This window comes from Triturus cristatus, chromosome 9 (assembly GCF_964204655.1).
Source record: "Triturus cristatus chromosome 9, aTriCri1.1, whole genome shotgun sequence".
Lineage (NCBI taxonomy): Eukaryota > Metazoa > Chordata > Amphibia > Caudata > Salamandridae > Triturus > Triturus cristatus.
Window position 1 is genome coordinate 1,218,991,306 of NC_140592.1, and position 20,278 is coordinate 1,219,011,583.

Below are 20,278 nucleotides of genomic sequence, written 5' to 3' on the forward strand. Positions count from 1 at the left end.
GTAGAGGAGCGTAGTGGAGCTAGGAGGTATTGGGCAGAAATTGACGTTTAGATTGATGTGTGTGTCTGTACATCGATCTCATCGAATGGATAGGAGGTGGGTAATCTGTATTGTCTGGTGCTTGGCAAAATTGAATGAGTTAACTAGATCTTTTCCTCGTCCCTCTATCCCTCGGAACCAGAGTCTTGCCTTTGACTTCACCGTGTCTTAGCACAGTTTTAGAGATCCAAGGGTTAGGGACCCTGATACAGTCACCTCTGAAAACTGTGTCAAGACCCTGAGTGGGAAAGAGATGCAGTTTTGACTCTGAATTTGCACCCATCACCTGGTTGAGTCTTGAGAGTAGTGCATTTCAATCAATCAATCACGTGTTTGTTAAGCGCGACTACTCACCCGTAAGGGACTCAAGACATTTCCCCCTCCACAGTAAACCACACCCTAGCAGGAGCTGTCATTGCCTTTCCTTATTTGTGTTTTAGAAATAACTGCCCTGACCTACATTCCTACAATTTATAGTGTAACCGAGTATTCCTTGTGATTGAGTTTTTGTGAATATTTTCTTTTTTATTTTCTCTTAAATTTCCATTTCAGATCTTACTTTCACCCCATAGTGACTGAGCTGTCAGACTCTGGGGGATGGCCTGTCTCCTTTGGGGTGATGTAACGTGGTCGGATTTCCCCCTCTCTTACCTCTTCACCTAGTGTCTTCCTCTCTTTTCATGCAACTGCCATCGCTCAGTGCAGAGTAGAAACAGGCGAGAGATTAGTCTTTGCCCCAGAATCTGGCACCCCCACTGTTTGAACCTTGTTTGAATTGGACATCTGGTCGCACAGTAACCTATACCATAGCGTGAATCCCACTAGCATTTCTGCATCATGTTTTAGAAATAATTGTTGTAACTTACAGTACTCGGTTCAACTTGTGGCTCATCATTTACTTGTGAATTAACTTTTGTGTGTATTTTCTTATTTTTTTTATCTTGTGTTTTCCTTTGGAGATCTTTTTTCTGCCCTGTGCTGCCTCCCAGTCCCACTGTAGGGCTTGGCCTTTCCCTGAAATCCTCCTGAGCAACATAGTTCAGAAGACTTTCCCTGCTCCTCTTCCTTCTCCATCCTATTCGCCTAACATGCCCTCTCCTACGGTCCTCTTTTGAGTTTAACTTCCTCTCTGAAGACTTTAAACCCAGGCTTTCAGGTAAAGGGCAAAGGATTTGAACCTCTGGTTTTCCCTTCCTTCATAGCATTCCCCCTCCCTCAGTCCTTACCATCTTAATCTAAATACTTCCCATTTACAGGACCACCCTTTGTGACCTTTCTCCCTGGTCCCATAGTAGCACCCACATACATAGGCATACCTTTGATGCTTCTAGGTGAGCCCTGTTGGGTAACTACTGTGAGGTTTGTGGACTTCCTTAGGTTACACTTTTTGTCACATCTAGGTGAGTCTCGTAGGCCAACTACAGCAGCATCTGTTGACTTTATTGGTATGCACCTGCACCTCTTCTGGATAGACCCTATGCACGCATAGGCTAACTACTCTGTTTGTTGTCTTTTGAGCATTGTGAATTGCACTATCGCTGCCTGTGGTTCACAATTTGACCGACCACTATGGTGTCTGTTGACTCCCTTGGGTTCCACCCTGGTCACTTTTGGGTGGGTTCCAATAGACCTGGACCCACCAGTGTAGAATCTACTTACTTCCTTTGGTTGGGCCTTTAGCTGCTTCTGGACAGGCCCATAGACGCACAGCCTCACTACTCTACTGTCTGTTGACTGCCTTGGGCTGTGCCATCACCGCTTCTGGGTGGACATCTAGGAAACAGTGCTGTTATGTCACTTCACTTCCTTGAGTTGCACCCTCATCGCTTCAGGGTAGACTCTGTATACCTCGACCTACTTTTGGGGTGTAAGTGGACTACCTTAAGTTGTGCCATAAATGCTTCTAGGTGGATTCCATAGACCTACCCACAAGCTTTGTATCTGTTGATTTAAGTGGGTTGAGTTACGACTTGACGGGCCCGTAGGCCCACTGATGTAAAGTTTGTCGATTGCCTTGTGTTGCACCCCCATCATTTCTATGTGGACTACTTATGCCCTCTTCTGTGCTGTCAGTTGACTTCCATTCATTGCACCCTCACTACTTCTAAGTGGACTCGGACCTTGAACAAAAACTGGAATGTGTTGACTTCCGTGGGCTCTGACATAATCTCTTGGGGTAGGATTCCTCAAACCCACTACTGTGGCATCTGTTGACATCCATGAGTTGCACCATCAAAGCTCCTGGGTGAACCCCTTAGATCCATAGACTGTTGGGTCTGCTGTCTGTCTTGGGGTGTGCCTTCGCCAACTATGATTGAACCCTTAGACCCTTATTTTAAGGTTTCTGTTGGGTGGTTCCATCACTGCGAATAGTGAGAGGGTTGCATAACCATATACAATAGGTCCCAATCTGCTAGGGAGGAAAAATTAATATGATGTTTGCTGCATTTACTTAAAATAACTCTATGTACATTGGCACATACACTGTCAGTGTCTAGTTTGCCACAGTTTGGTCACCCGGACCACATGCACCACAACAATCTCTTCCCATATAGGACATATTACACAAACAGATACATCTCTGTATAAACATACAGGTCTGCCTGTAATTGCTCCAGAGAGCTGTGTGTGCTTACAAATGTCAGTTTGTCCACCATACAAATATTAGATGACAATTCATAACATTTCACTGCATGTGAGACGAGTTTTGTGGGTGAAAGAAATAGTCAGTTGAGACTCATTTCAAAGCGTGGGACCAGTTTAAAATCAAGGTACATATTTGTCAACGATCCATTTGATCCAGTTCTTATGTAACATTCATGTATATGTGCACAGTAGCAAGTTTTCAAGTTAATACTGTCAGCTTGAGATATAGCATTTGGCGCATCTCATAATTTATTAAGACCTAGCATTTTAAACCAATTTGAAACAAATTTATGCCAGGGACCTGCCTTTGCGACCATTACATTTAATAAATCTTTGAGAGCATCTCTGTGATCACTTAGCTCCGGTGTAGACCAGAGACGAACCTAGTACATGAGGGGTTCAAGTGCTGCCAGATCATTGCTTCTCTTGAATCCTTTTTCAAATTATAGTGGAGTTAAAGGGGTACTATTTGGGACAGAAAGTAGCTTTCTTGCAAATTTATTTTTAGCAATAGATAATGGATGGACATCTGTACAGCCCCAGATCTCAGTGACGTAAAGTGCAGCACCTCGTGCGCTCTCATTATAAACCTCTAGTGTCGGTGAAACAGGGTGTAAACTTGTTTGCTTATGTAATCTATTGATAGCATTTGATCTATGCTCTATGAGCATAGCACTCCTGGTGATTTGTCCTGACCATTCGAAGCACTCCATTAACTTAAACCCAAGGTAATCAAAGTTATGTGCCCTCACTAGAGTTTCCCCGCCCGCATGAATGATGACATTTTTTACCAGACCCGTTCCAAACACCATATATTTCGTCTTGTTTACATTGAGTTCCGTGCCCCTTGAATTACAAAACCCTAAAAACTTGTCAATTAGGAGTTTGAGCCACATGGGGGTTTTGGAGAAAAGGAGAGAGTCATCCGCAAATAACAGAATAGGAACCTTTCTCTTACTCAGCACAGGGGAGTAATTTTTAAAGTTTCAGCTGCGGCCTGTGCAGGTAAGATCGGTGGGGCGGTGGGACCGGGTGGGTGGGAGAATTTTGACATACGACCGCGAGGGAAAACTAATTATTTATTTAATTTCCCCTAATGGTCGTCTGTCGAAATATCCCCCACCCGGCCCACCACCCCACCGCTATTACCTGCACGGGCCGCATCTGTACAGTTTAACAATACATCCACTACATCATTCATGTATAGGATGAATAATGTTGGTGCAAGAAAGCACCTCTGGCGAACACCACTGTCGACAGAGATGCACTCGTTAATTCCACCTTGCTACAAAATCGATCTTGAGCACACTTCTTAGTATGGAATTTGATCATAAACTGGATAAGATTGCTAGGAACCCCCATATGTGACAAGACCCGCTACAAATTGTTATGTGGAATGAGATCAAATGCAGCTCCGAGATCTACGAAAGCCATGTATAGCTTTTGTTTCAATATTGTAATATATTTCCAATACAGCGTTGCAAATCTAAAAATTTGATCCGAGGTACTGATCTTTGGGCGAAATCCACACTGGAAGGGGGTCATGATGTTATTGGAATCAGCCCAATCTAGCAATCTATCCAGCACTTGTTGTGCAAAGATCTTTTGATGATTGTTTTTTTTTTTTTTTTTTTTTTTTAGACATTTATTGTGCAAAGGAAAGGTTACACTGCGTCACGCCAACAACCCGGAGGCAGGCCGCGATATCAACAAATGTTTTCAATTAAGGTGTACCATATTAGGAGTCATAAACAATGTCAGTATCCTACCATTCAGGGAGATACACACCCTTAACCCTGGTGAGGAGTACAAAGGTATAACCAGTGCAGAGTGGATGGTCTTACATTTTTGGGTGTCGTGGACTGGAAACGAATCCTAGGCTCACGGTCTCGTCCAGTCACTCCGGCGAGTACTAGGACCGCAGCTCATGGAAAAGGTAATGCATAGGTAAATCGTCCACTACCACCTTTTCGCCCAACACCCCCGCAACAATCGGAGGGAAACAACAAACTTCGGTGCAGAGCTATTTCAAAAAACCAACAGACATCACATCTCACATACGCAGGGGCTCGCGTACAAGGACCCGTCCGTCATAGAGGGACGACTACAAGCAGCATTGGTGGCTGCAGGAGGATCGCAAGGCAGCAGCTATGGGGCGGGGGCAGAGGGGGGGGGGAGGGGATGCGGTCGGACAAAACAGCGGGGCGCCTGGACGGGAAGGGGGGCATCATGTCAAACCCGACAGGCACGCAGCAGGCATGGGATCCGACAATAGCAACACATTCCACAGCCCTCAGGCACATCAACCAAGCATGTATCCATCCATCCCAGCAAAATGCACACAGGGCTCAAAGGTTTCACCCCATGTCATCCGAAACACCCGTCCCAGGGGAGTCCACAGAGGCATCCGAACCCGCCCGCTCTCTAGTCCACTGCAGGAAGGGTTCCCAGATGTCATTGGGCCTAGATGCGGTGGGCATCGTCTCCCAGTAGTTCGTGAGTTGTGTCTGACCATATGTAACGTCTCGAACCCATGCGGCGAACGTAGGCAAGGCTCCACGGCCCCAGTGTATCGCCACCTGGCGTTTAGCGTAAAGCAGCAGCATCGCGTGCAGTTTCCTGTCAACGGGTTCGGTGTCTTTAACGTATCCCAGGAGCCCTAAAAGCGGAGTGGGTTCATCTGATCTGTGTAATATGTGATTGATGGCCTCAAAGATGCTCGACCAGTACTCATCTAGCTTTGGGCAGCTCCACGCCACATGGAGGAAGGACGCGTCAGCTCCACCACACTTCCAGCATGAAGCGTCAGTGCGGAGTCCCATGCGATGTAGCAGCACTGGTGTGCGATAGTACCGGTGCAGGAATTTAAAATGGACCAGTCGTAGCCTATAGTTCGGTGACAGCGCCGTGAGCTGCTTACAGCAGTATTCCCACACGTCATCTGTTAGGGTCCCGTCCAGGTCTGCGGCCCAAGCCTGTTTGGCCACAGGCACGGTGAGCGGGGCCTGCTCCTGCATGCAGTTGTACAGTCTAGATACCAGTTTCGCGGGGGAGGGTCGTGACAGAAAGTTCTGAAGGGCATCCAGTTGTGGAGGTTCCTCGGGGAATTGAGGCCACATCTTCTTGCAGGACTCCCGGAGAGAGTGATACAGAAGCGCGTCCGAGAACGAGGTAGGCTGGCCGTCCTCACGGACACCCAACGCTCCAAACGTCCCATCAGGGTAGATGTCTGCGAAAGTGGTCACCCGTCTCCCCTGGAGCGTGATGGTATCTCCCCTAGCGCAAAGGCAGGGCAGCATCGGATTGCTTCGCAGTGGAATAGCCGGCGCATAGAGCAAGGGAAGGCCCGCCCTCCGACTTAACTCCTTCCAGGACCAGCGGATCATCTCAACGGTGTCTACCTCCTTCGAGGGGCGGGAAACCTTACCATACAACGCCACCCGAAGTGGCAACGGGGCAACCGCGGCCAATTCCACCGCCACATGCGGCTGGTAGGGGGTGGGGAATACCCAGAAATGCAAGAATTGAGCCTGAGCGCACAGCGAGTATAGCTTTAGGTCAGGCGCCCCGAGGCCCCCTTGTCGCAGCGGGAGTGTAAGCAGAGCCCAAGAGGTCCTCGCCTGCCTCCCAGCCCACACCAGAGATACAAGTAAGGAGCGGACTCGTGCATGGAAGCATGCAGTCATGGGTAACGGAAGATTCACGAACAGATATAGGAATTTCGGGAGAACTACCATTTTCGCCAGTGCAACCCTCGCAACCAGGGACAGGGGAAGTTTGTTCCAGACCTCCACCTTCCGCTCCAGCCAGTCGACCGCTCTGCCGAAGTTGAGAGACCATAGTTCCTGCGTGTCCCGACTAATCCAGATACCTAAGTATTTGACCGCGTCAGTCTCCCAACGCAGGGGGTAGTCCGAAGGAGGTTGAGCTGTCTCGTCAGTTAGAGGGAATGCAACTGACTTGGACCAATTTATAGACACGCCCGCCAGACCCTCGAAACGTACAAATTCTCGGAGCAGTGGATTCAAATTCTCTGCGGGGCTGTTAACATACAGAGTGACGTCGTCTGCATAAAGAGAGATCAGCAGACTACGAGAGCTGAAGCTTATCCCTCTCGCCGTGTGGTGTTGGCGTATTCTGGCCGCCAGTGGCTCCATCGCAATAGCAAAGAGGAGGGGCGACAGTGGGCACCCCTGTCTAGTCCCCCTGGAGATGGGAAAGGGTTCGGACACCAGGCCATTCACTCGTACCCGAGCTCGAGGTCTGTCATATAGCAATTTGATGAGAGTAATAAAGTTACGACTGAAGCCCATCCTGCCCAAGACACGAAACAGGTACGGCCACTCTAACGAATCGAACGCCTTAGTCGCGTCTAGGAACACGACTGCGGCCTGGACGGAGGGGTGGAGATAATGTAGGATGGAGAAAAGTGTTCTGAGGTTGTGCGAGGTGGCACGGCCAGGGATGAATCCTGATTGGTCCGGGAGAGCGATGATTGGCAGCATCGGCTGTAATTTGTCTGCAATGATCTTGGCAAAAATTTTAGCGTCCACATTTATGAGAGAAAGGGGACGATAGGAGTCCAGGTATAATTCGTCTTTGTCGGGTTTTAATAGGGTGACAATGAGTGCCTCGTGCATGGAGTCTGGGAGGGAATTCAGCTCCAGCGCCTCTACGAATACTGAGTGCAGTTTCGGGGCCAGTTCTTCAGCATACGTCTTGTAAAACATTGTGGTTAGGCCATCTGGGCCAGGAGCTTTATTAGCTGGCATGCTCTTGATAACCTGAGCTATGTCTTGGACCGAGACAGGCAGGTCCATGTATTGTCTATGGTTGTCATTGAACCAGACAAGGGCTATAGAGTCAAGAAAACCGTCCAGGGAAGTCGGAGCAGCAGAGTGTTTGGACGTGTAAAGGGAAGCATAAAAATCGGCGAAGGCCTTCAGCACCGCCTCTTGGCCCGTGACCCGTGTCCCCTCACTATTATTGATAGTGTGTATATAGTGTGCCTGAGCCTGGGGAGCAATCAATCTAGCTAGTGTCCTGCTCGGTCTATCACCTTCCCCATATCTGCGGGCTTCGGCCTGTTTCCCTAAGAACTTCACCTCCCTCTGCGCCTCCTCGTTGAAGTCCAACAGTTTTGCCTTAAGACTACCTGCAATAGCCAACGTCGGGTCTCGGCAGAAGGCCAGGTCCAGATCCTTAAGTTCTTGCTCTAGCTGAGTCAGTGTCCGACGTATGGTATGTAGCACCCCTGCCTGCCGAGCTATACACTGGCCCCGTATTACCGCCTTAAAAGCGTCCCACACCACGGCCTCAGAGGAGGCCGAACCCTCGTTTTCTGCAAAGTACTTGACAATGTCATCCCTAATTTCTTCCGTGAACACCTGATCTGTAAGGGCGTGGGGTGGCAGCCGCCATGAAAACGCCCTAGGAGCCACGTTGGGTATCCGCAGCTCTAGCATGCAGGGGGCGTGGTCCGAAAGCGACCTAGCCTGAATATCCACCTCCCCCACCCATGTAGCCACCTCAGGAGACAGCAGCCAAAAGTCCAGGCGGGACCAAGCGTCATGATGACACGTGATACAGGTCCCCGTTCTCTCCCCAGGGTGACGAAGTCTCCACACATCAGTCAGTCTCCCCTCTTCCATCACATCTAGCAACGCCTGCCTCGCTTTCGCATGCGTAGGTCTACTAGCACCCCTTCTGTCCCAATCATCGTCCAACACTACATTGAAATCCCCCCCCACCACTATCAGGTTACAATCAAGCAACACAATTTGCGCCCAAACATTGCGAAAAAAATCAGGATCGTCCACATTTGGGCCATATATAGCGGCCAGAACCAGCGGCCTACCCTGCAATGAGCCATGCACCAGTACATAACGACCCTCCTTATCCAGTACACAATTATGTTCTCTCCAATCCAACCCTTTCCGTATGAGGACAGCCACCCCCCGGGCATAGTTAGAGTATATAGCTGAATATACATGCGACCACCTGTGATGTTTCAGCCTGGGCGATGGGGTCGAGTTGATGTGAGATTCTTGCAACAAACAAATGTCTACATTGTGTCTGGTCAACATATTATGCATCAATCTGGCTTTTTTATAGTCCCCAAGGCCACGAATGTTCCAAGTCCACAGTTTAACTCCCCCCATGCCTGTGGCACATCCAGGGTGACCAGGCCGCCGCCCCGCTCCCCCCCCCACACAAACAGGCCCAGATCGCCGCACACTCCCGCGCAGTACAGTCGTGAGAAGATAGATTGCAACGCGCTCCACCAGCACCGGTAACCAAACACTCAACATCCCCCCCCAACCCCCACCCACGCCAACCCCCCAATCAGGTTGCGCTAGAATCCCATTCGTGCTCTGAATCGCACTTGAGTCAACTGAGAACAAAAACAACGGGAGATACCCCATGGGGCGAGGTGCTCCTAGCTGACACCCCTGAATACACAGGGTGGCTGCACACTGAAGGATATCCGCGACACCCGAGGGGTGCCCAGCAGCATGGATCAAACAGTACTGGAGTTGTGTGCCGTCCAATACGCCTCAGACCTGTGACACAGTCAACAACCAAGACCCCCCCAGCATGAGTAGGCCAGCTCCAGCAGTTCCAGCAGTGTCCTCCATTCCACGTCTCGAGGGAACCAAACAATCCAGCAAATGTCAGCTTTAGTTGAAAGGGGCAGCACAGACCCCATTACCCTCAGTCCCTCAATCATTGTCGCTCATGCGGGCCGCGTCCTCCTCCAACCTCGGCGATTTGCGTCTGGCACCGGGGCCACTGATATGTTTAGCAAACTTTAAGGCTGACTTAGCGTCAGTGAAGAAGTGAGCAGTTCGTTCATGGAAGATTTTCAATTTGGCTGGGTATAACAAGGAGTATTGGACTCCGGCCTGCATCAGGAGTTTCTTCGCAGGTATGAACTCTTTTCTGGCAGCCTGGACGAGGGGGGTGAAATCAGGGTAAAATGAGATATGATTCCCTTTATGGATGATCTTGCCTTTTTCACGGGCCATCGGTAGGATGCGGTCCCTGTCCTGAAAATTGAGCAGCTTGGCCAATATAGGGCGTGGAGTGGCGCCTGGTGGTGGTTTCTTGCCCAGTGTCCTGTGCGCCCTCTCCACCGTGAATACCTGGGACAGGTCCGGGTCAAACAGCTCATGTAGAAGATCAGTCACAAAGACCTCCATCTTTCCGGTGTTGTCCGTTTCCGGAATGCCCGTAATTCTGACGTTGGACCTCCTGGAGCGCGCTTCTAAGTCGTCCGCCTTGGCTCGCATGGACTCCAGTTCGCGCTCAATGTTGGTTATGTGGTTTTTCGCCTGCTGCTGAAACTCGGCACATTCGGTATGTCTGTTTTCTAGGCAGTCTAGCCTCGTTTCGTGTACGTCCACTTTGGACTTGACCGCCTCTAGCTGTGTGGCCATAGCATCCAGCTTTGCGTCGATACTGTTCAAGCTAGATCTGACCTCCAGCATCAAAGCGCCAAAATCAATTTCAGCTGCAGGGCTCTTGGGAGGAGACGACGCGGCTCCCGTGTCAGCTGTTTGTTGCTTGGCCTTCTGCTTTTGGTCAAATGTCAGTTTGGGCTGTTTCGCATCCTTCGTGCCCCCCATCTCGGACACGCGTGGGACGCGGTGTGCAGGCTGTGGTATGAAGCACTCACCGGTGCGCCGCGCAGGCCACCCTTTAGGACTGGCAGGCACAGTTCGAGTCGTCGCAAGAGAGAACTGGGGGGTCAGCAGCCCCTAACCACGGTGGGCTGCCCAGAGCCCTTCGGTGACCCTTCCAAGTTCCCCCCACGATCTCCGAGTGGAGGACAGAGCGCGGGAAAGGCTCTGGCAGGATCAGGCTGAGGTTTTTAGTTCGTTTCTGTGCCCGGGAGCGGAGCTCCTATTATCAGGGCAAGATCGACACCTTCACGCCAAACGGCGATCTGCAGGGGCTCAGGGGCATGCCAAGCAAGGGGCTCTCGCAGTGTAGGCTTTAGTGCGCCACGGGTCCGCAGCTTCTCCTCTATCGACCCGGCCGCACCGCAAAATGGCGGCATCGCGCTTCTGTCTCAGCCCCGATCTTCCCCCGATCCGTTACCTCTGTCCAATGGCCGCTCCGCTCCCTTCCTCCGTCCACAAGTGTTTCCGCGTAGCGGCCGCCGGCAGCTCCCAGCCCCGCGCCAAGGGCGCCAGAGTAGTCCCCTCTCCGCCGATCTCCTTTGGCCCAGCAATCCCCGAGGTCCGGCCAGATGTCACCGCCGCCTCGGGCTCCACAGCAGCAGGCGGGCTCTAGTGTGCGGGCCGGCGCCACCCGCGGCCGCCAGGTCTCGTCGCGCAGCCACCCGCGAGCGGCAAGGATTCAGTCGATCGTGCCTCCGGACTGCCGCATCAATTACACACAGAAGCCGGGCCCCTCGGTAGCGCTGTGAAGGATAATCAAGGATTTATTCGTGTGCAGCCGGCGGAGCTCGCTCAAAGAGCGGCCATCTCGCTGCTCGGTTAGCCACGCCCCCATCTTTTGATGATTGTTGATCAGGCTGACCGGCCTGTAATTTGAGGGGATACATGCATCACCTTTCGTAGAATTAGAAATTATTTAAGCTCCTCTCCAAGATTCTGGTATCTCACCTCCTGCCGCTACTGCATTTGACAATAAGTTTATAAAAGTAGTCCATACTAGTGGCTCTGCTATATATAAGTACCTTGGACTTTATGGTGCCTTGCGGGTTTTCAAAAATCGATTGCTGTAGCTGTCTCTTCATAGCTAAAGAAGCTGGATTTACAAGTCCTGTTCTGGCTAAAGATGATAAATCAATAACGGTGGCCTGATATTTTCTAGTATACAGTTCTAAGAAGTGAGATACCCATCTATCCGGTTGAATATGGTAATGATAGGTTTTCACTTTTTCCGACTTGACCTGAGCTATTGCAAGCCAAAAAGGCAGAGAATCATTTATTTGACATCACCCAACATGTCAAGCCAAATTTGATCATCCCAGTTTTTTCTAGCACTTGCTTTAGTTGCTTTATAGAATGATGGATTAAACCCAGATCCTTGTGACTGGGAGTGAAGGTTTGCATTGTCCAGCATTCCGTCCATCAATTTTTTCTTTTGCATATGTCGCCCTAAGTGGTAAGGGTATGCCCAGACGTGGGTCCCGTGCTCACTACACCACAGGATTCAAGCTAGCCTGGGTGATGCCCTGAAACCGGTCCCAGGATGATTGTTTCCGGTTCAGAAAGGACCTGGCTTGGCAGTTCGGTCTGGACTGTTCCCACAAGGAACAGGGTCGAAGACTGATTTGCATATGGCTGGGTCTAAACTGGGGTGGTGTGATGAGCAAAAGAATGATGGATTGAACCCAGATCCTTGTGACTGGGGGTGAATATTTGCATTGTCCAGCATTCCGTCCTTCACTTGTTTCTTTTGCATATACATTATAGTTGCGCCCGGCTTCAGCAAATGATATCCTATCACCTCCTATAACAGCTGCTCTCAGACATATATTGGCCTGTTTATAGGCATAATTAAACCACTTGTCTTCTTTAATAGAAGTCTGTTTTATATGGGCCACCTCTTTATAAAGAATCTTCTAAATATGTATATTTAGTATAGGAATGTCCACATCCCTTGCCCCTATGTACTTGGATAGGAACACCAAGAACAGCTCGTATATCTACGAATATACTTTTTTGTTCGATAAAACGTTTGGCCATGTGACATAGCAGTGATTATCAGCTACGATTGGTTCTGGAACAATTGTATGACTTGTGTTATATGTACTTTTCAAGGGTTCCCTAGTTAACAATAGGTTTAGTGAGTTATGGTTACTATCTCTGCACAACTCCACTTTCATATCAACCAGAAGTGACCATGACCTCACGTCTAAGATAACATAATCTATAACACTAGTATAGGAGCCTCTCTTAAATGTGGGGGCCGTTTCAGGCTATGAAGTAGTACGACCATTACAGGTCTTTAGTTCTCTGGCAACCGTTATAGAAACTAATTTAAGGGCGGTGGCGGAGGGGATCTTCCTGGGATTTCCTGTCAACAATGGAATGCCCCATGATTCATCCCCCACTTCTGTTAACTCATTAATATGTGAAAATGGTTCGAAAGTGGTATTAAAATCTCCTGCTAGCAATAATTTTGTATTGGGGTCCAGGGAGTCAAAGACCTCTTCCAAAAGTAATAGAGTAGGGGATTTGGTGCTCACCGTGGTTGATCTTACATCATTGTTCAATAGTGCCACAAAAAGACCAGTTGGAAAGGTAGCAACAATTCTCATTAAATCGGGGCATTTTATTTGCTGTGGCCTAAAGATTGTTTTTTATCAGGATTAAGAGTCCACCAATAGCCCTCCCAAATTTAGCTGGTGGTTTGGCTTTAATGCTAAACGTGGTAAACCCATTTATGACCACTTTCTCGGCAGCCTGTCTCTTGGAATATACATACATCATAGTCTCCAATATATGATACCCAATCGGGGTTGACCAGCTTCGACATTATGCCAGCCACGTTCCAAGGCATTAGAGTAATAGTTGAGTAGCATTTCCTGCCCTTCTTAGTGTCGGGTGAGCTGGACGAGCTTAAGGGCTCATCTGAGTAGGTGTCAATAACCTCCATACCATAAGGTAACAACCCATCGTTCCCACTGCTAGAGGTTATGTCTACATCTACCCTGGGCCTAAAACAGTTATACTTTCTACCTCTACATCTGCACAGTTTATCCCAATTCTCCTGAATTCAACTACAGGAAACAAAATCGAATTGTTCTCTGGCAAAATTACCGCAGTGCAATCATTTATTTCCAGGTCTTTAAAAATGTGGCTACCACAAAACACAGCATTAGTGTAATCTCTAGTAATTCTAGAGAGTACATTCGCAACAGGAGGACATGAGCCTACTGGAACATGCACACTCAGTCAATCGCGTTTAGATGAGACACAATGGTGGGCATAGTATTATCCTTTTTGATCAAATTAGAAGACTGCGCTCTATGGCTAGCTGGTGTTGAGTCAGTAGGAGGAGATGCTTTTAGCCTTATTTCCTTTAAGTTGTTCCCTTGGAGATGATAGGTTCGCAATTCAAAGTTTATAAGACATTCAGCCATTCTCTTTGAGCACAACGTGATCGAAACATGATCATAGAGGGATGAGAGCCAGGTGAGTATCTTCTAACATGCATGATGTCATATCCAATTACAGAAAGGCAATTCCGCTTTATCCTAAACCAATAGATCACTTTATTGGTCAGAGCATCAGTGTCCTCAAAAAGGCCCGGATTTAGTCTTGGGAACTGGGTCATTTAGATCGTAATTCTAAGATGGGGCTCAGAGATTCCTTGCATTTGGGGGGCAAAGAGAGTTTGAGGGACTAGTTGGTAAGTAGATTTTCTTGAGGCCACCAGTCGACCTGGTACCCTCTCACCGACTTGAACCCCCTAATCCACATTATAGCCAGATGCAGAAAGATACTGGGAAGACAAGTATAACTGCTTGTTGTACAAGGGTCCAGCATTTTTGTTGCTTGATGGACCTGAGCAGTGAGACTTATAAGAGGCAGTTCGGATGCAAAGTCTTTTAGGCTGATTCTCAGCTGCCTCTGGTCCAACGTATTGTGCTTGCGCCGTAGGGCCTGGTCTTGGAGCCATGCCTTTTCAGCCAGATGCCAGGTCTTTAAGTCCTGGGCCCGGAAAGATCTTCAGTTGATTTCCTAGTGAACCATTGGTGCAGTCATGCCCACAGCAGCAAGATCTACTAGATAAGCTGTTGAGCCGGTCAGTTAAAGCGGTAAGCATGGTGCTAAGCTGGTCCAGCTTAACATTTACTGCCTTCAAAAGATTTTCTTCCCATGTTTCACATGGGTAGCGTTGGTCGGTGGTGGTGAACCTTCGTGGCCAGGAGCGCACTATTTTTGTCAATTGAACTCAATGAGGCAGAGCAATGTTGGCACAGTATGTTAGGAATAATATTAATTTTGGGCGATAAAGGATACAAAGCTGGGTTGCTTGTTTCAGCGGATGGTATTTCACGAGGTTGGAGCAAAGAAGATTCGGTGATCCCAGAGTTGACTAAAGCTGGGGTACTCAGAACTCTAGTACCAGCAACGACAGATGGAGTAAGTGGTGACTTGTTTTTCTCAAATATAAATCAGGGACTTGTAGCCTTTTATCTTTCCCTTTAACCTTCCCCTTTGGAGCTTCCTCTATTAATTAGTCAATATCGGCGAGTTTGTTAGTGCTGATCGAAGGAAGCTCAGATTTGGGGGCATAATAACAAGGCGGCGATAAAAAATTATCGCCCCTTTTGCGGCCGTTTTCAGCCGAAAAGTGGTGATAATTTTATCGCTATATCAGCAAGGTCACGCTATCCCGTGAATCCTTGCCTTAGCGCCCTTTCCCGTAACGCCCACCTTTGCATCTCTAATGAGATGCAAAGTGGGCGTTCCAGCTCAAAATAACTGGAGAAATGTCACTAACCGACATGTCTCCAATTATCAATGGGCACGCTAACAAGCATAGCGATAAGAAAAGTAGCGCTAACCTTGGTTATCGCTACTTTCCTTCCGCCTGCTTTTAGTTTGACTTAGCCATGATATCCAATGGAAGGTGGATATCATGGCTGAGTCTGCCCTGCCCTATCAGCAAGCTATCGCCAAACGTTGTGCGATTATCGCTGGATTTACAGCGATAATAGCACAATTGGCAGCTTGCGCCTGGAATTTTATCGCTTTTGAGATAAGTGTTGCTAATAGCACGCTATCTCAGCGATAAAATTCGGCAATAGCCAGCGATAATTATCCTAGCGCTAAGTGCGCTTAGCGATAATTATCGCCGGTTGTTGCTGATATGCCCCACGGTCTTTGTTGATTTACGTGGTTTATTTGCACTGGACTCAGTTTTCACAGGGTCCCCAGCTTTGCGTTTGCTCATGTCTGAAAAGGTCAACCAAACACCTAACATAAGCCAAAATTGTAAAAGAGAAAGAATTTCAGTTCCTGGGAAACGGATCAAAGAGAGTAGGCCCAGCCCGGCATCTTCCTGACGATGACGGGTGAACACGGGCCTGGCCTTGGCCGGTCTTGGCCCTAGCACGTCCCACGCTGTAGGAGCCCCGCTCTCCTAATATGCGACTCCGGGCACAGAAAAGATGCAGCCGTTAGTTCTGGGCTGCCTGGGGCTTGTAGTCCTGCCCCCAAACCATGATTCAGCGCGTCCCCGATAAATCTTGCATTACCCTTGTGCCCTGTTGCATGGCGCCAGGGCGACGCAACTACTTGATAAATTTGGCCCTATGTTTTTTTAATTTTCTTTCTCCCTTTTTATCTTCTCTCTCTGTTTCCTATAACAAGTCAATTTATTTATTTTTCTATGTTTCCTATGACAGGCCAATTTATTTATTTTTCTATGTCTTAGATGTATCTGCCCTCCACAGACCTTCTTTTTTCTTTCTGCCATTATATCTTGCCTTCCCTTCACCCTAATGCTTCTCCTTTCTTTCTATTTCATGAAGGTATCTGTTCCCAAGAAGAAAATGTGGAAAGGGCAACAGCAAAAAAAAAGGCGTAATCAATCAAGTGTTTGCAAACAGTAAATTTGTTTTTATTGACTGTTGCTGTGCCTCTGTTCTGGGCCCACACTGTTATCCCAATTCCAGCCTCCTCTTTTTCCCAACGCCACAGCTCGTCGTCGAGCCATGGTAGGGGCAGGTCACTTTCCCTGGTGGAGTTACAGGAGAACCACAAGTCCTTCCGAGATCCTCCTCCCGCCTCTCTTCAGCCAGAACCTCCTGGTGCAGCAGGATCCTCCTGTTGACCTTTCTCACACAGGGATGATGTCATCACTCTCCTTTACATCGAGCCTCCCTGCTGACTGAGAACTCCTGACATTCGGCCGGATGACTTCTGTCTCCTCCCCGAGGATTGGTGTCCACGTCGTTCCATCTCCCAGCGTGCGTAGACTCCTGGGTGGACCATAGTCCTTTACTTTCTCCCTTAATGCCTTGTCAGGGGTAGTAAGCGCTATATAAATAAATACACAAATGATCTCTTAAGTGCTATGGACATGACCGTACCCTCCATAGTCCTCAGAGCTGGGCGCTAGGGACGTGGAGGACGCATCAAAGAGCCGAGCAAGGGAGGAGCTGCTGGTGCTGGTGCTCTGCTGCCTGGGCTGGAGTGGGAGACTGCTCCAGCCCAGGTGGTGCGATGGTCCTGCAAATGAAGCAATCGCACCTGTCATGCGATTACGTCGTGTGTCAGACCAGCACCCAGGAAACAGCAGGGGGTGGGGGGGCAATGCAATCTTTCTATCCCCCTGGGAGGCATATGGGGGGGGGTTGCCCCCAATCTGTCCTTCGGGGCTGTGGGGGTAGCAAGCCCACTAGACACCAGGGAAATTCCCCCAAAAATAAACAGAGGGATGGGCAGCCCACCATGGTAAAAATAACACTGCGGAACTCAGTTGCAATGAAGAGTTGTCATCGTTGTCCGGCCTTTCGCTCTCTTGTCACTCGTTAGGCCTCTGTCATAGATCACTTGTTCCATGGGTTTGAGCACTAATCTAGTATGGGCTGCCCGTGGCCCATGTTGAGGCATCTTCGTGTGAGGCGGGGGAAAGGGGAGGGAGAAAGGAGATGCGTGACTGGGGCTTGCGCGTGGTGGAGGAGACAAGTGTAGGTGAGGCAGTTCTGGATGGTTGTCCGAGACAGAAAGTGGAGTAGATCATGGGTCCCAAGCTGTCGTAAAGAATGTTGCTGCAGGAAAAAGGGGTGGAGGGGTAGTGTGTGAGGTAGGAGAATGTGCGGCAGGGTGTCGTCCTGGGGGTCTGGGTGGTGGTGTGGTCAGTGTGCAGGTGTGTGACGCTAGGGATCTCCATCAGCGGTAGGGAGAGCGAGTATTCTACGTGTCCGGCAGTAGGGTGGGAAAGGGAGATGGGCGAGGAAAGGAGGGTAATAAGGAGGAGGGGAGAGGTGCGGGGGAGAGAGGGAGGGCTACGTTCTGAAGGGTGGAGGGGATAAAGGGCAGGTGAAAAGGGGGGAGTCGGTGGGAGGGGGGCTGAGGCAGGTGGGGAGGAAGCCCATGGGAGGGAGGAAAGAGGGAGAGAGGGCCTGGCTCGCTACACCAGGTAGACTGTCTGTTATGCTCATTGGGGGCCAGAGGGGGATTGGGGTGGGGGGGAGAGGGTAGTAGCGGTCAGTAGTGGTACGGTTAGCTTTAAGGGGCATCTTGGAGGAAATGTTCCCATGCCTGGGTAAACACCTCTGTCTGATCTTGCAAACCATATATGACTCGTTCATAGTACGCTGTCTGTATCTCTACCACCATCCAGGCCTCTTGAGATGGAGACTATGCCGAGTGCCATTGACGAAGGACACAGAGTTTGGCCAAGGACAGCGGCGTATGTAGGAGGCAGTGTTGCGATCGTGATAGCTCCGGTGAACCTCCAAGATCATGTAGGAAAATCACAGGGAGAGTGAGGGGTAGCTGAAGGGGCATGGACCCTAGGGTATCTCCTATGTATGTCCAGAAGGATTGAATTGAAGGGCAGTCACATAAAATGTGAGTAAGGTCTCAGTGGGTGGCTGCACAGCTCCAGCAATTCGAGTGAGGCAGGAGGCCACACTTTTGTAGCTTTTGCGGAGTCCAATACCACTCATGGAGTGTCTTGAATAAGCAGAATATCAGTCGGGCTTCACGGGCGCCCCTGTCCAGGGCTTCTAGGATTTTAGGCCAGTCTTCTTCCTCAATGGTGATCTGAAGACAATTCTGCATTTGATGCGGAGGCTGCGGCAAACGGGTTGCGAAAAGAGATGGTTTGTGAATGTGCCTTAAAGGCCAGACACCGCGCCCTGATGTCGGCCCCATGTGTGAAGGTATTCATCCACAGGGGAAGGAGATAGGGTCCATGGACGGGCGTGCCCAAACAATGCAGCAGATAAAGATGCAGTTTTTCGTATTGCCAGGCGTGTCTTGGGTGGAGGCCAAACTCCTCCCTCAGGTGGTTAGAGGATTTCAGGTGTCCATCCTGCAGTACCTGGTCCAGTGTATGGATCCGCTCCTCTTCCCACTGTGGCTAGTGCCTGGGTCGGCTGCCCATACGGAGGCTGACATTGCCCCATAGGGGTGCTCTTTTGTGTAGTCGGTAGTCCACTCCGAGGATGTGAAGGAAGCGGAGCCAGGCCTTGGACATGGCTCGCATTACTGGGTGGGGTTGTGACGATTGGGGTATACAGGTCCTGAAAAGAAGGCCTAGTTCATTGTCACAAGTGAGAAGTGAGTACTCAGTATAAACCCATTGTGGGGGTCCGGAGTGCCCAGCAGTAAATAGGCAAGCTGGGAAAGGTGGAAGGCCAGGGAATCGTGTTACACTGAGTGCAGGCCCAAGCCGCCGCAGGAGCAGCACGCCATCAGTTTGGGAGAGGCTCATCAATGAGACAACGTGGTCAGTGGTACCGTGATGGGAAGCATACCAAGCGTGTATGTGAACAGCATAACGATCCTCACTACCTGCGCCCTGCCCCACATAGAGAAGCCTAGCAACTACCATTTTTCAAAGTCTGGTTTCATCTGTGTGATAAGGGGGCCAAGTTGTCTGTGATCATCTCTGTTGGGCCCCTGTTGACCAGTGTACCCAGGTATTTAAGCCAAGAGGCATTCCAGCGGAACGGGAATCCGTGGATCGTCGCTATTGTAGTACAAGTCGATAATGGTAGGACTTCGCTCTTGTCCGAGATTACCTTATAGCCGTACAATGATGCAAAATCGTCTTAGACGCCCAGCAGAGCTGGAAGGGATCTACTTAGGTCTCGTAGGGTGAGTAGGATGTAATTGGCATAAAGGTAAATCTTGGAGAGGCTACCTGCGATGGGGATGCCAGTGATAGCTGGGGAGTGGCAGCTGATGGAGGCTAAAGGCTCCATAGCCAGCAGGATTAAGAGTGGAGAGAGTGGACAACCTTGGCGCGTGCCACACCGAATCTGGAAGGGGTCGGAGATGAACCTTCCGTAGTTGACCTGGGCTGTAGGGCAGTCATACAGGAGCCGTACTTTGGAGATAAATGGGTCTCCCAGTTCGAACCGTTTCATGGTGGCAAAAAGGTACCCCCATTCGATACAATCGAACGCCTTCTCTGCATCCAGGGAGAGAGCCATCGTCTCCTTCGGCATGTATCTGGCTGCCCACAAACTATGCGCTAGGGTGCGAAGATGATTGCTGAGGGAACGGCCTGGTACGAAGCCAACCTGTGTGTTGTATATGAGGGAGGGGAGGACTGCTTTTAAACACGTCACAAGTATGCTCGCGAGGATTTTTATGTCGCCGTTTAGGAGCGAGATTGGTTGGTAACTGCCACACAGCAGCGGATCTCTACCTGTTTTGGGGAGGACTGAGATCACTGCCCTATTATAAAGGAACCTCAGGGAAGCCGTCCGCTCTGCCTCCTGGAAGGCCGCGTGGAGGGGGTCGACCACCTCCTCCCCTGCCCAGCGATAGAAATCAGCCGGAAAGCTGTCCTCTCTAGGGGCTTTGTGATAGGGTAGCTGACATATGGCTGTCGCAATCTCATCCTTACTGGTGTCTCCCGC